The following is a 15,331-nucleotide window of genomic DNA, read 5'->3' as shown; positions in this document are numbered from 1 at the left end:
CCTCCTCACTTGGCTCCATGGACTCATACAAGCCACAAGGTGGGAAGTAGCCTCCGATGCTGATGCGAGCGGTCTTATTGGCACGAGACATCTACAGAATTAGATTTAGTTAGAGTAGAAGCAAAAAATTTCATAAAAGAGTGAGGTAAAAGAAGCATAAAATTTAGCAAATAACAAGGGTGAGATGGGAAGCATGATGTGAGTAAAGCAAAAGAGACTAAAATGACTATTCCTAACTAGGCTTGCGTCCTACAGTCAACCTAGCTCTGATACCAATCTGTCACACCCAATTTTAAGGATAAAATGGGATATAAATCTTATATGCGCCTAGAGATCAGTCACACACATAAGCCGACAAATTATAAATAGTATCATCACAAGTGTTTATTACATCAGGAATAATAAGACAGAGTCTTCACATAAATATAGCGGAAGTATAAAGAAAAGATCTCTCACGGAAGCTCCATATCACAAGGACGTCAACTGGTTGACCACAAGTCTAGTAATCCTCAGGAAAGTCGTCATTACCATAGCCATCTGTTACCCATCTAGGATGTTTATCCAAATAATGCAAATAAATAAGCGTAAGTACATGTCATACTCAACAAGTGTACCCTGGGGTTCATGAGGCTCAAAAGGCTTGACATAGGTTTAGCAGCATTCAGCTTTTAATTCTTACAATTTTAGCATAAAAGTAGTAACAAGTTGTTTCAATCCCAAAGTAAAACACATGATCAATGTAAACATGAATAATGAATAGCATAAACGGATAATTCTTAGTGATCATCTATTCCATAAGGGTTTCAAGGCCGCTCGTGACCGTGAGCACGGCTGATATACTAGTTTTAAACTATGCAGAGGTTATACACTTTCACTATGAGTCGTGATTTATCCTTTCGCCCGAGGTCGCGAGCCCCTTAACCCACTACCAAGAAAAGTAGGCAGTGTTCACTATGAAGCCTTTCAAAGGTTCGTCTAACAAGTTAGGGCCATTAGATTCACTCGACAAACAGATGTAGAGCCCTCCTTCCCGATGGCACATTGACGTGCAGCCTATACTCATGGGGACAGAGGTCGCACTATAACCGATTCGACAAGCCATTCTTACGCCAATAAAGGTAACCGCTAACAAGCTAGAAAAGGTCTTCATACTGAGCTAAAGCCACAGCCATATAGCCCTCACAGCTATACTATAAGTTTCGGATGATCACTTACAGATAAGTCCTTAGGGAGAGGAATCTGAAGCATTTAGAAAGTAGTTAAATACTCCAGCCCCCTGTTTCCAAGTTGCTAAAAAGTCATATTTTAATGTTTATTGCATATACCATTAGTCAAGTTACAAGATCATAATTTAATTGAGCGCTAGCAAAGCTACCCAATGCATATCCCATAGGAGACAAGGTATACGTTCAATTCTAGGGAATCTCTATCAAGGTGACATACGCAACATGAATTAAATGTATTAAAGTTGATAGGAAACAATGATAATTCCATGCTATACTTGCCTTGAACAAAGTGCTCCTACTGATCCTACTCGTCAAAGTAGTACTCTTGTTCACCCACGAATTCCTCACCGTCTATACTCGATAATCACAACAACATACAAGCATCTAGAAGTAATCATGCATAGCAAACAAATCTATAGATGAGAACAGTACACCAATCAGCATAAAATCAAGATGAAAAGTTTGTAAAACAAATCTACGTCTCACTACGAACACACAGACACGAAGATCACAAAAATCAGAGCTAAAACGAAGAAGTTATGATTTAAACAAGATTTCCTTAAGTAAAATAATAGATTAAATCCAACCTCAAATTTTAAAAGTTGAAAACATACTTAACAATAGTATGAACATGTAGATTATGGAATTATGAATCTAACGCAAGTGAAACGGATCAAATCGGAGTTAAAACAGAGATTTTATGGCCTACAGAAGATAGCGGCAGTCTTGTAAATAGATAAAACTTGATTTTCAAATTTAAAATAATTAAAATCTGATTTTAAACCGAAATAAGGACTGCGGGCATGACAACGAAGAAATACAGGGGCTCTTTAACAAAATTGCAGGGACGATGGGTTAAGATCTAAATAATTGTAAGGGCCTTTTTGCAAAATGACAGGCGAAGGGGTATCTTCTAATATGGGCCCTTGATCTAAGATTGAACTGCTCAAAGTGATTGGGAGGGATGGGGTCGCCGGAGCGGCGCTGTGCGCGGCGGCGCTGTGGTCGGAATCGGCCTGACCTCACCGGAGTTCATCAAATCGGCGACTCCGGTCACCGTTGGACACGGGAAAGGCACGTGAAGCAAGAGGAGAACGAGGCGAACACGATGGAGGGGATTAGGGTGGCGGAGATGGCTCGAGGGTGACGTGGCGCTAGATAGGGCGGCTCGAGCTCGCCGGAGTGATTGGGGAAAGTGGGTAGGGCTTCGATTAAGCTCGAGTTATGGCTCTGGGAGCTATCTTGGGCCATGGCGAACTCACCTAGGCGATCAATTGCAACTAAAAACGAGCAGAGGCTGCGGGCAGCGGGCTATGGCGGCAGCGAAGCTATGGCGGCGCAGGGAAAGTCAGAACAAAGGGAGAAAGGGGGATTAAAGGGGTTCGGCGTAGTCACGAAGTCCACGCGAAGCTCATAGATGAGCATACCTTGAAGATGGATCGGCTAATCGGCAAGGCGGCGACGAACTTCTTCTCGGCGACTCGGACGGCGGAGCTAGGGCACAGGACGGCTTGGTGGCTTGTTCTAGGGTTCGGTGAGGGTAGAGCGATGACGGGGGCTCAGTATTTATGAACCGCGCGGCGTAGGGAGCACGCCACCGCGAGGGCTCGTAGTGGAGGCGGACACGGTCACGGCGGCGCGGTGTCCTGCTCGGACACGAGCTGGACGAAGATGACTCGGCTGACAAGTGGGCCCGGATTGTCAGCGACAGGCAATAGGGAAACGGCGCAGGCACGCTACCGAACGGGCCACGGGCGAAACTAGGCCGCGGGGAGAGGAGAGCAGCACGGCCGAAGCTGGCGCGCGGACGAAGCCGGGTCGACGGGACTGGGCCAACAGGCCAAATAGAGGGAGAGGGAAGAAAATCCTTTTCCTTTTCCTTTTCCAATTTTCCAACCCAATTTTGAATGCAAATTCAAATCAATTTAAAATTTGATTTCAAACCACACAATACAAAAATAATATGCAGCAGCATGAGTGCACATACAGATTTGTAGACCTATATTTGATTTTAATTTTAACAAATTTATTATTTTTCTAAATTTAAATGCTCACAAAATACATAATTAAATTATTTTCTCATATTTTAAAATCATGCAAATTTTAGGGTGTTACAATTATGCTCAACCCTCTCTTGCGGGCACCATTTGATAGTAATACATCCTCCCAAGATCTAAGCAGTAAGCACTGAAGTTAATGTTACAGGGATATGACGCCTCCTGTAGGTTACTCTATCCGAAAGATAGATTGGGATGCCTCCATCGTTCTGAACCTTGCAGTTGCATACTCCCTTAGTCCAGTCCAAAATAACTGTCGTTTTCGCTTCCTGAGAAACAACTTTGACTAAATATATATATAAAAAATATTAATATTTATGGTACAAAATTAATATCATTACATAGATCGTTGAATCTATTTTTATAATAAATTTATTTGAAGATACAAATGCTATACGATTTTTTTCAAATCCAGTCAAACTTACGACGAAAATAAAAAATAATAGTTATTTAGGAACGAATGTAGTATGCGCGTGCCAAAAGGTCGCTGTTGCGTGTGCAAATTGATACTTCTGAAATTGATGTCGTAAATGCTAGCAGTAGTAGTTCTCATCACAAACCAGAAGTAAAAAATGGTCGTGAGTCTTGGCCTCCTGGGAAAGAATAACTCAGATATGGCACTTGAATTGTTTTGTTTGATTTCGCCAAGTTCTTCCCAAATGCGTGGATCTTTCGGCTGTAATTCTAGTGATCCCTAGAAATGGCAATATATAAAGGATCGGTTTGGAAAGAAATCAAATTATATATGTGCACTGAATTAATTTTGTTTGATGTGGCCTAGTTGCTCCTTGTCCTTGTTCTTTTGCACAAGTGCGTGCGGTATTTTCTCCGAAGACGAGATATCCTCGTTGACTCGCCTTCTCAGGTCATGGCTCGAGTGTGCAAGTTTTTTTTTTTCTCTTGTACTGTATTTGAACCCTTCAGAATGTACAATGGTTGTCATTGTTCGAGTCCCACTAGCTACTCAGGGCCTCATGTAAAATCGTGTTATTTCTGTGGATAACTACAAACTTGATTCCTTGTGCTAGCAGCAGCATCCACAAGTCAATTGGAAAGAAGGAAAATCCAGCTGTAAATTTTATATCGTGAAACCAAAATGGGCTCCTGCATTTTGAACACCAATTTGTTTTTGCGCATCTCTGGATGCACTTGACGACTTGACGGCTTTCTTCCTTGTTTGTTTGGAAACGAACAAGAAAACGTTCAGCTATAGCTGCTGTCTGTGCCATGGGACAAATCTGGATAGGATAGGGTAGTGGTGGTGGTGATCGTCCGCGACGAAGGCCCTGACTTTTCCAACACATTGGACTCGGATCGCTAAGGACTGACTCCAAAACGGCACAACTTGACTTGTGGACTACTCACAACAAATCCGTCCGGCTTTTGGAGTTTCACTGGGGCCAGAACACAAGTAAAATCAGGCCATGCGCAAGAATACAGTGCGTGGACAGCAGGTAATTCAGTGCTATCTCAGTTATAATTAAGTACTTTGTAGTTTTGATTTCAATTTGGAAGCGATAATGATACGTATCAGACGTCCGGACGGACAGAAGCCACTCATTTCCCGCATCCGCTCGTTCATCCCGCCCCCTTCCCCAACCGTGGTGTAAGGGACCGTGACATCTAAGAGGGGGTGAATTAGGCATTTAAAACTCTAACTCTAAACTATGGCGTCTTTTTCTATCCTTAACAAAAACCTATGCAAAAGATAAACTATCTAAATGTGTAATTACGGTTTTCCTAGTGTGTTACTATCTCTACCGTAAAAAGGAGTTATGCAACCTAGGTTCCAAACCTATCAACTAGCCTATCACTAAGCTAGGAAAGTAAAGTACAAACTAAGATTGCAATGTAAATGCGAAAGCTAAAGAGTAAGGTACAGATATGCAAATTCCCGTTGATGACTCCAGTATTTTTACCGAGGTATCGAGAAGCGCGCAAATTTTCCTAGTCCTCGTTGGAGCCCCTTGCAAGGAATCCCTCGTAAGGGTCAAGCTCCCGGTCGGGTAACTCCGTGGATAGCTCTGGGCCTTTTCCATGCGCAAGTGGGTCTCCGGTGTGTCTTCCGGCAAGCCTCTCCCAGACCGCTCCCCGCCGTCTTCACTATCAAGCTTCCGGCAAAACCGCTGCGGGCCTTGTTCCCTTCGGAACACGGTGGCGGCCATACCACAAACGCGGTTAGTGTGATTTCGCAAGACTATAAGCTCCTTCGATGTACAACAATGGTGTGCGTAAGCACCGAGTGGTAAGAGGTGTGCAAACCTCACTAAACACTAGACCTAAACCTAGAGCAAGCGCATAAGCGGTGGTCTAACTAACCTAAGCACTTCGCAGAGCACCTACGCTAATCACCGAATGTATCACTAAGCACTATGCAAGTGGACATTACTAAAATGGTGTATGAACACTTTTGGTATGTTTCCTCAGGTCTGCACCCTGGTCTTGACCGGTTGGAGGCATATTTATAGCCCCAAATGAGAGAACTAGCCGTTGAAATAAAAACCAACGTTTCTGCTAGTGACCAGACGCTGCTGTCGTTCCGACCGTTGAAAGCGTGCAAAGAGATCGGACGCACTGCCGAGTCCGGTCATCATCGATCGGGTCCGGTCGCATTCGCGTCACTCTAGAACCTCTCTGGACTCGATCGGACGCCACTGCCTGGCGTGTCCAGTCGTCCACAGCTGCTGCGTCTGGTCCTCACTTTGTTGCCGCGACGATGAACAGTGAAGTCCGTGCGTCCGGTCACTGTCTCGCTCAGAGTCCAGTCGCTGCTGTTGACGTCTGCTGCTGCCGAGCAACTAATCGGACGCGTCCAGTCCTCATAGGGCCGCGTCCGGTCACCTCTGCCGAGCTCGTTTCTTCGCGATCTTGAGTCCGGCTTGGTTTCTATCTTCGTGCTTGGACTTTGCTTAATATCTTGGGTCTTCTCTTGTGCTTCTAGGGTCTTGCTTATGGTGTTGATCGTGGGATCGTCATGTCGCCTTCGTCCAAGTCACGTCTTGTACCCCCATTGAACTACAAAACAATTACTTACAAATTCTTTAGTCCAATTTGGTTGTGTTTGTTATCAAACACAAAAATCCAAAGTAAATAGGCCTAGGGTCCATTTTCCTTACAATCTCCCATTTTTGTTGATTGATGACAACACAACCAAAGCAAGCAAATAATAAATTTTTTTTAATTTAAAAACTATTTACTTACTAGGATACAATGCAAAGGGCAAGGTTATATGATGCTAAAAGATACCACATGTAAATATTTTTAGAAACTTATCTTGCCCTTGCAAATGTCTCCATGTGGCATTATGGATTTAAGCCTCCCCCTAACTCCATAATTCGCTATCCTCTCTTTCTCGGACCATTACCACTTGTAAATTATTATCATCGGGCTTGCTTTTAGTCCTATAAATTCTCCCTATTTGGAATCAAACACGGAAAAGGAAGACATTAGTAGCACAAGGGAGAGTCAAACTTTGTGATCCTTTGTATGTGGAGTGGAATAGGTCACAAAATTTGACTCTCACATTACATAGACTAAGCTTCCCCTAAATATATGCATACATATGATGGAGAATGTAGTTTATGCATAATTGACAAATTAGTGCTCAAGGGAGTTTAATCTATATAATGCATAGAGAAAGCATATAAATATCAAAGTGAAATCAACATGATGATATCGGTTTAGAAATACCACATGTGGAAACCAATTTGATTTATACCACTTGCAATAGGTGGTGGATATTTAAAGTATGATGCTTAACTCCGAGGACTCTATTTTCCTTGCAATGAGACTACTACACACATGATAAGCTTGAAAAGGTGTTAGTCTCAAAGCATCCAACTTGTAAAGTAACCTCTCCCTAAATTTATGCACACAAGTATGGAATACTTGTAGGAGACATGCATATTGATTTTAGAATAAAAAATACCACTTGAAAGATGACATCACATGAATATAAGAATCATTTCTGAAAGTGATATTCGGGAAAAAATTATCTATAATTTGGACTTTGGCACATATTAGATGAACAATTATAAAACAAGCTATGTGCCATGCTCCTAAACAATTTAAACCATGTAGGTTTGCTCCAAGGGTTAAGAGTATGGGTGAGAATGGTACGGATATTTTCCGACCGTATTCGATACCGAATGCGTTTAGAGGGGTTTAAATCTGTTCGTATCTGAGTCCAGATATTCAACACATGATATCATATCTGTATCCGAATCCTCAAATCACATATTTATGATGTCGATATCCAATCGTATCATATCCGGCATGGTTGACACTATCCGTATTCAAATCCGAATTCGGACAGAAATATGAAAACAAATATAATATCAATGATATCCGTTCGTATCCGATCCGTTTTCATCCCTAGTTAAGAGTGAAACCGAGAAAGCCTACCATAAGATATACCTAGTGTATGTAAGATAAAAGATTAAACATGCAAATGCAAACCTAGACATGAAAATGAACTAGATGCTAATTGAAATCGTAAGAAATTTAATCTAGTTACATAACATGGGAAGAGGATACGGTCACGGTGGCGCGGTGTCCTGCTCGGACACGAGCTGGAGGAAGATGACTCGGCTGACAAGTGGGCCCGGGTTGTCAGCGACAGGCGATAGGGAAACGGCGCAGGCGTGCTACCGAACGGGCCACGGGCGAAACTGGGCCGCGGGGAGAGGAGAGCAGCACGGCCGAAGCTGGCGCGCGGACGGAGCCGGGCCGACGGGACTGGGCCAACAGGCCGAATAGAGGGAGAGGGAAGAAAATCCTTTTCCTTTTCCTTTTCCAATTTTCCAACCCAATTTTGAATGCAAATTCAAATCAATTTAAAATTTGATTTCAAACCACACAATACAAAAATAATATGCAGCAGCATGAGTGCACATTCATATTTGTAGACCTATATTTGATTTTAATTTTAACAAAGTTATTATTTTTCTAAATTTAAATGCTCACAAAATACATAATTAAATTATTTTCTCATATTTTAAAATCATGCAAATTTTAGGGTGTTACAATTACGCTCAACCCTCTCTTGCGGGCACCATTTGATAGTAATACGTCCTCCCAAGATCTAAGCAGTAAGCACTGCAGTTAATGTTATAGGGATATGACGCCTCCTGTAGGTTACTCTATCCGAAAGATAAATTGGGGTATGTATTGAACATAAACTGGAGTTACAGACCATCATACAAACTCTTGAGAAAACGGCGTTGCTTATCAGCATCATCAGCCACCTCATTCGGAGCGTAACGTGACAACTGAGCTAACCTTTCACGATACTCAACTACGGACATAGATCCCCGCTTCAAAGCTCTGAATTCCTCCTGCTTCAGCTCTATCAATCCTTCGGGTATATGGTAGGATCTGAAATTCTCTCTAAACTCCTATCAGGTGACAGGAGGAGCATTAGTGGGACGTCCATACTCGAATGCCTCCCACCAGTCTTGGGCTTCTCTCTAAAGTTGTCCTGACGCGTACAACACCTTCAGGTGAGAGGAGAGCAGCGCCGCCGAAGCTGGCACGCGGACAGAGCCAGGCCGACGGGACTGGGCCAACAGGCCGAATAGAGGGAGAGGGAAGAAAATCTTTTTCCTTTTCCTTTTCCAATTTTTCAACCCAATTTTGAATGCAAATTCGAATCAATTTGAAATTTAATTTCAAACCACACCATACAAAAATAATATGCAACAGCATGAGTGCACATACATGTTTGTAGTCCTATATTTGATTTTTAATTTTAACAAAGTTAATATTTTCCTAAATTTAAATGCTCACAAAATGTATAATTAAATCATTTTCTCCTGTTTTAAAATCATGCAAATTTTAGGGTGTTACAATTCTACCCCTTTAAAATGAATCTCGTCCTCGAGATTCGGACGATGCTTACTCAAAAAGTTGCGGGTAGATTTTCCTCAAATCCTCTTCTTTTTTTCCAAGTAGCCTCATCTTCTGTATACCGATTCCACTGAACCTTACACATTCTTATAACTCGGCTCCTCATAACCCTTTCTGTCGTCTCCAAAATCCTTACCAAAAATTCCTCATATGTAGGATCTTCCTTAATTGTAAGCTCTTCCAACGATATCTGATCCTCTGGTATGCGCAAACATTTTTTTAATTGAGACACATGGAACACATCGTGTACACCTGACAAACTCTCAGGCAATTCCAACTGATAAGCTACTTCTTCACGTCTCTCTAAAATCTTGAAAGGCCCAACATACCTTGGTGCTAACTTTCCTTTCATGTTAAACCTTCTCACACTCCTCATAGGTGATACTTTTAGGTAAACATAATTCCCTATTTCAAAAACCAATTCTCTCCTCTGAGTGTCAGCATAACTCTTCTATCTAGATTATGCTACTCTCAAGTTATCTCTAATCATCCTTACTTTATCTTCTGCGTCTCTTAAAACATCCGGTCCGAACACTTGAGTTTCTCCCATCTGATTCCAAAACAACAGGGTTCTACACTTTCGTCCATACAAAGCTTCGAAAGGTGCCATATTGAGACTCTTCTGATAACTATTGTTATAAGAGAACTCTGCATAAGGCAAACTCTTGTCCCAACTTATACCGTACTGCAACGCACAAGCTCTCAACATGTCCTCTAATATATGATTAATCCTCTCAGTTTGCCCATCTATCTGAGGGTGATATGCTATACTAAAATTCAACTTTGTTCTCAATGAACTATGTACTTGCTGCCAAAAATAAGACATAAATTGAGTACCCCGATCAGACACAATTTTCTTGGGAACTCCATGTAGACACACTATCCTCTCCATATATAACTGGGCTAACCTTGGTCCATTATAAGTAGTCTTGACCGGTATAAAGTGAGCAACTTTAGTTAACCGATCCACTATCACCCATATCGAATCATAACCTTACTGAGTGTGTGGTAACCTAACAATAAAATCCATACTAACTTCTTTCCACTTCCACTCGGGTATCTTCATTGGTTGTAATAATCCTGCAGGTCTTGATGTTCAGCTTTGACTCTCTGACATATATCACATAAAGCAACATATTCAGCCACATCTCTCTTCAGTATGCACCACCAATACTTCTCTTTTAAATTCAAGTACATCTTGGTACTTCTAGGATGAATAGAGTAAGCAGACTCATGTGTCTCATAAAGAATCGCATCTCGTATAGCCTTATTCTCAGGCACATATAGTCTTTTCCCAAACCACAGAGTTCCATTATCATCCATATGAAATCCAGGTGCCTTGCCAATCACTATGTTCTCTGCTATCTCTTTCAACTTCTCATCCTGTAACTGGCCCTTACGTAATTTTTGCTCCAGTGTGGATTTTATCACCAACTCCACTGCATTAGTGACAAAGCACAAGTTCAGTTGCTCAAATTTAGCACACAACTCACTTGACATAGCTGCCGCTTACACCTCCTTAGCGTAACTCTTCCTGCTAAGAGCATCGACAACAACATTCGCCTTTCCTAGATGATAGTGTACCTCTAGATCATAATCTTTAATCAACTCCAACCATCGATGATGTCTCATATTCAGATCCGTCTGAGTGAAAATGTACTTCAGACTCTTATGATCAGTATAAATATCACTCTTATGTTTGATAAGATAGTGCCTTCATATCTTTAGAGCATGAACCACTGCTGCTAACTCTAAATCATGAGTAGGATAGTTTAACTCATGCTTTCTCAACTGTCGGGATGCATAGGCCACTACTCTGCCTTCTTGCATAAGAACACATCTGAGACCTTGACGAGATGCATCACAATAGATCAAAAAGCTCTTCCTCAAATCTAGCAAAACCAATACTGGGGTTGTAATCAACCTCTTCTGTAATTCTTCAAAGTTAGCCTGACACTTCTCGGACCACACAAACTTAGCATTTTTCTCCAACAAAGCTATCATAGGCTTGGCAAGTTTAGAGAAACCTTCTATGAACCTTCTATAGTATCTAGCCAATCCTAAAAAACTATGAATCTCTCCCACATCAGTTGGTGGTTTCTAATTCAACACATCTCTCACCTTGCTTGGATCTACTGCTATTCCACCATTAGAGACAACATGGCCTAGGAAATAAACTTTCTTCAATTAGAACTCACACTTGCTTCGCTTAGCATACAACTTGTGTTCTCTGAGCATTTGTAAGACCAACCTTGGATGTTTAGCATGCTCTTCTTCCGTTTTGGAGAATACCAATATATCATCGATAAATACCACCACAAACTTATTCAAAAACTCCATGAACACCTTATTCATCAAGTACATAAGTATGCAGGTGCATTGGTCAAACCAAAGGACATAATGGTGTACTCGTATAATCCATACCTCGTAGTAAAAGCTATCTTGGGTATGTCAGTTGCACGAATCTTCAACTGATGATAACCAGAAGGAAGATCAATCTTAGAGAAAACACAAGCACCTCTCAACTGATCATCAATTCTAGGCAACAGATACTTGCTCTTAATAGTAACCTTATTTAGTGACCGATAATCAACACACATTCTCTGGGTACCATCCTTCTCGTCTACAAATATAACCAGTGCTCCCCAAGGTGATGAAATAGGATGAATAAAACCTTTCTCCTATAACTCCTTTATTTGTTTCTTAAGTTCCTCTAGTTCATTAACCCCCATTCTATATGGATGCTTAGCTATAGGTGCAGTTCCAGGTAATGATTCAATAATAAACTCAATGTCATGGTCAGGTGGCATACCAGACAAGTCATCGGAGAACACATCCGAAAACTCATTCACTACTGGATCCTCCTTGTTGGTGTGATCATCAAGCTAGTTCACTATGGTTGTCGGCTGCTTCTGTACTACAACATCGACACTGATCCTATCCCCATTCGGTGTGGTCACAACAACTACCTTCTCTTGACACTGAATGACTGCCCGGTTTTGCTTCATCCAATCCATACCCAGAATCACATCAATGCTAGATGTTCTCAACACAATGGGGCTCACTTTGAACTCTACCCCCTTAGGGAGAGACCAGTCGGAAGACAACAATAAGAAGCTTGCATACTACCTCCTGGTGAGTTTACTAATATGGGATTTGGCATGGCACCTAAAGGTATGCTATGCGTTGTAACAAATGCTTGTGATATGAAAGAATGCGAAGCTCTAGAATAAAAAAGAACAGTGGTAGGAGTTGAGTTGACATCGAACGTACCGAGCATGACTTCTGGTTCCGCAAGCACCATCTCAGTAGACACATGATTCACCTTTTCTGTGTTGGGCGTCGGCTTCTGATAACTATTCTGCCTCTGTGGGGTCTGCTGGTTTGGCTTCTTAGGACCATTATAAGACAGGTGACCCTCTTTACCACAGCAGAAACACTTGTTAGGAGTACTAGGGGCACTAGTCTTCATGGGAGTGTTGTTAGATGCTCCCTATCATGGTGTCTACTAACCACTCTGCTGTTGGGGACATTGATTGCTATTCTGCTGCTGATACGGTGGGCGTTGCTGGTTCGGGTTGCGCTGAGGATACTGACCATGATTTCCCTGATTGGGTGGTCCCTGGTACCTCGGCTAGAAGTCGTACTAAGGATTGGTGCACGGACGAGTATTGCTCCTAGTGGCCTGTCCCTAAAGCCTCCACTTCTTGGCCTCCATCTCTTTGCGCTTATTATCAATAACAATGGCGTGATTCACCAGCGTCTAGAAATTGGGGGTATGTATTGGACATAAGCTAGAGTTACAGACCATCATAGAAATCCTTAAGAAAATGGCGTTGCTTATCAGCATCATCAGCCACCTCATTCGGAGCGTAACGTGACAACTGAGCAAACCTATCATGATACTCAACTACGGACATAGATCCCTGCTTCAAAGCTCTGAATTTCTTCTGCTTCAGCTCTATCAATCCTTCGAGTATATGGTAGGATTTGAAATTCTCTCTAAACTCCTACCAGGTGACAGGAGGAGCATTAGTGGAATGTCCATACTCGAATGCCTCCCACCAGTCTTGGGTTTCTCCCTAAAGTTATCCTGACGCGTACAACACCTTCTGCTGGTCATCACACTGAGCTATGTTGAGTTGCTTCTTCACTGCATGAAGCCAATCATCTGCTTCTAGTGGATCAGTGGCATGAGAAAACACCGAGGGACGGCCCTTCAAGAATACACCACGCTTGTCACGCGGTGCTCCACCAATTGGTTGATTCTACTGATTCTGCACCAGAGCTTGCATAAGCTGTGTCTGCACTGCCAGAAGCTGCTCAATAGTTGGTGGCAGTGGTGGTGGTGGATGTGGGAGAACACCTCCACGACATCGGCCTCTTCCTCTTCCAGACATCTGACATCCAACACAAATATTCAAAATTTAGAGATTTCTAAGTTATATGCACTTGTGGAGATATAGAAAACAGTCTGAAAAATTTTTAGACGAGTTCCAACATCAGTGGCTTGGTAAAATAGTCATATCTCGAGTTCTAGATATCCAAAATAGGCGTTATTTACATGGTTGGAAATCTTAAGAAATTATCTACAACTTTTATGCAAACCACATTCCCAGATTCCATCATTAGGTTACTCAAAAATAGGACACAACCGAAACTGTTCTAGATTCCAGACTGTGCAAAAACTTTAAATTAAAACTATTATATCTCTCAAACCAGATCAGGTATAGGGGTGATTCTAGAAGAATTGGAAATATACTTAAGTCTAGTTGTTCCCATAAAAATTTCATAATTTTTGGTCAAGTAGATTTAGATTGGCAATGAGATAAGGGCAGACTGCTCTGAAAAACAGATCCGAGAGAACAAGATGTACCAAACCCAACTATTTATTTATTGACTCAAACTTTAATATTCTTAACTATGGAACTTGCGGACATGCCCATAAAGTTCCAGCACTCATTACAAAAATCCAACTCACATATAAACATAATAATAAATCAACTAGGCACACCAAAGTTTACACTGCACTTCTAGACTCAACTTGACCCGTTCTACTAACGGCTTATTACATAGAAAGGACTCCAACACCTATGGGAGAAATTTATGGGGAAACTCATCGTACATCCTTGGCAGGTTGAGGCACACTCTTTGCTCGTCTATAACTTGTTGGTGTCTCTTAAGGGTTTCCTACTGTGCCTTCAGTTGATCTTCCAGTCGCCGAATCTTTGCTACTAACTCACAGCTAAAGTGTACCATCACTTGGGTAGTCGGATCCGTGCCCTAAGGGTCCATCATTGCCCACTCCAATCTAGGGTGTTGGCGAGGGAGGAATCGATATTGTTCCTCCTTCATATCCTCAAAGCGACGACCATAGAGACCCATGCAGGCTGCAACGGCTGCATCTTCTAAGCTATCTTCTATGGTGGCACAGTGAGCATGATGCGCATAGTAAGTCCAGCTAGTATGCTTCCTTCTGTTTGTCCCTGATAGAGATGCATATCCTGGTCTTCCAATAAGTGTCCTCCAGAGGATGCGTATGCTCGGTGCAGACGTACTCCATAGGTGCGTCCCAATCAGCGTAGTAGGTCTGAAGAATCCCCATAAGTCGGTGGTGCGAAATGGAGGATTCACACCCTGGCTTGTACCAGATCTTTATAGTCCATCCCAGGGGAGGGATCAGCTCATCCTCTTGAACCGCGTCTTCCTCATCATCATCATCAAACAATACGATGACCTCCACTTCTTCGAGTTCTTCTTCTTCGGGCTCTTCCTAGAATGGCTCAGGCGTAGGTGAAGGTATTGGCGAGTCCACTTCTTGCTCATGGAGTTCCTCCTCCTCACTTGGCTCCATGGACTCATACAAGCCACAAGGTGGGAAGTAGCCTCCGATGCTGATGCCAGCGGTCTTATTGGCACGAGACATCTACAGAATTAGATTTAGTTAGAGTAGAAGCAAAAATTTTCATAAAAGAGTGAGGTAAAAGAAGCATAAAATTTACTAAATAACAAGGGTGAGATGGGAAGCATGATGTGAGTAAAGCAAAAGAGACTAAAACGACTATTCCTAACTAGGCTTGCGTCCTACAGTCAACCTAGCTCTGATACCAATCTGTCACACCCAATTTTAAGGATAAAATG

Source organism: Miscanthus floridulus, chromosome 8 (genome assembly GCF_019320115.1).
Source record: "Miscanthus floridulus cultivar M001 chromosome 8, ASM1932011v1, whole genome shotgun sequence".
Classification (NCBI taxonomy): Eukaryota; Viridiplantae; Streptophyta; class Magnoliopsida; order Poales; family Poaceae; genus Miscanthus; species Miscanthus floridulus.
The sequence above is the reverse complement of the archived record's forward strand: the minus strand, read 5'-3'. Positions refer to the sequence as shown.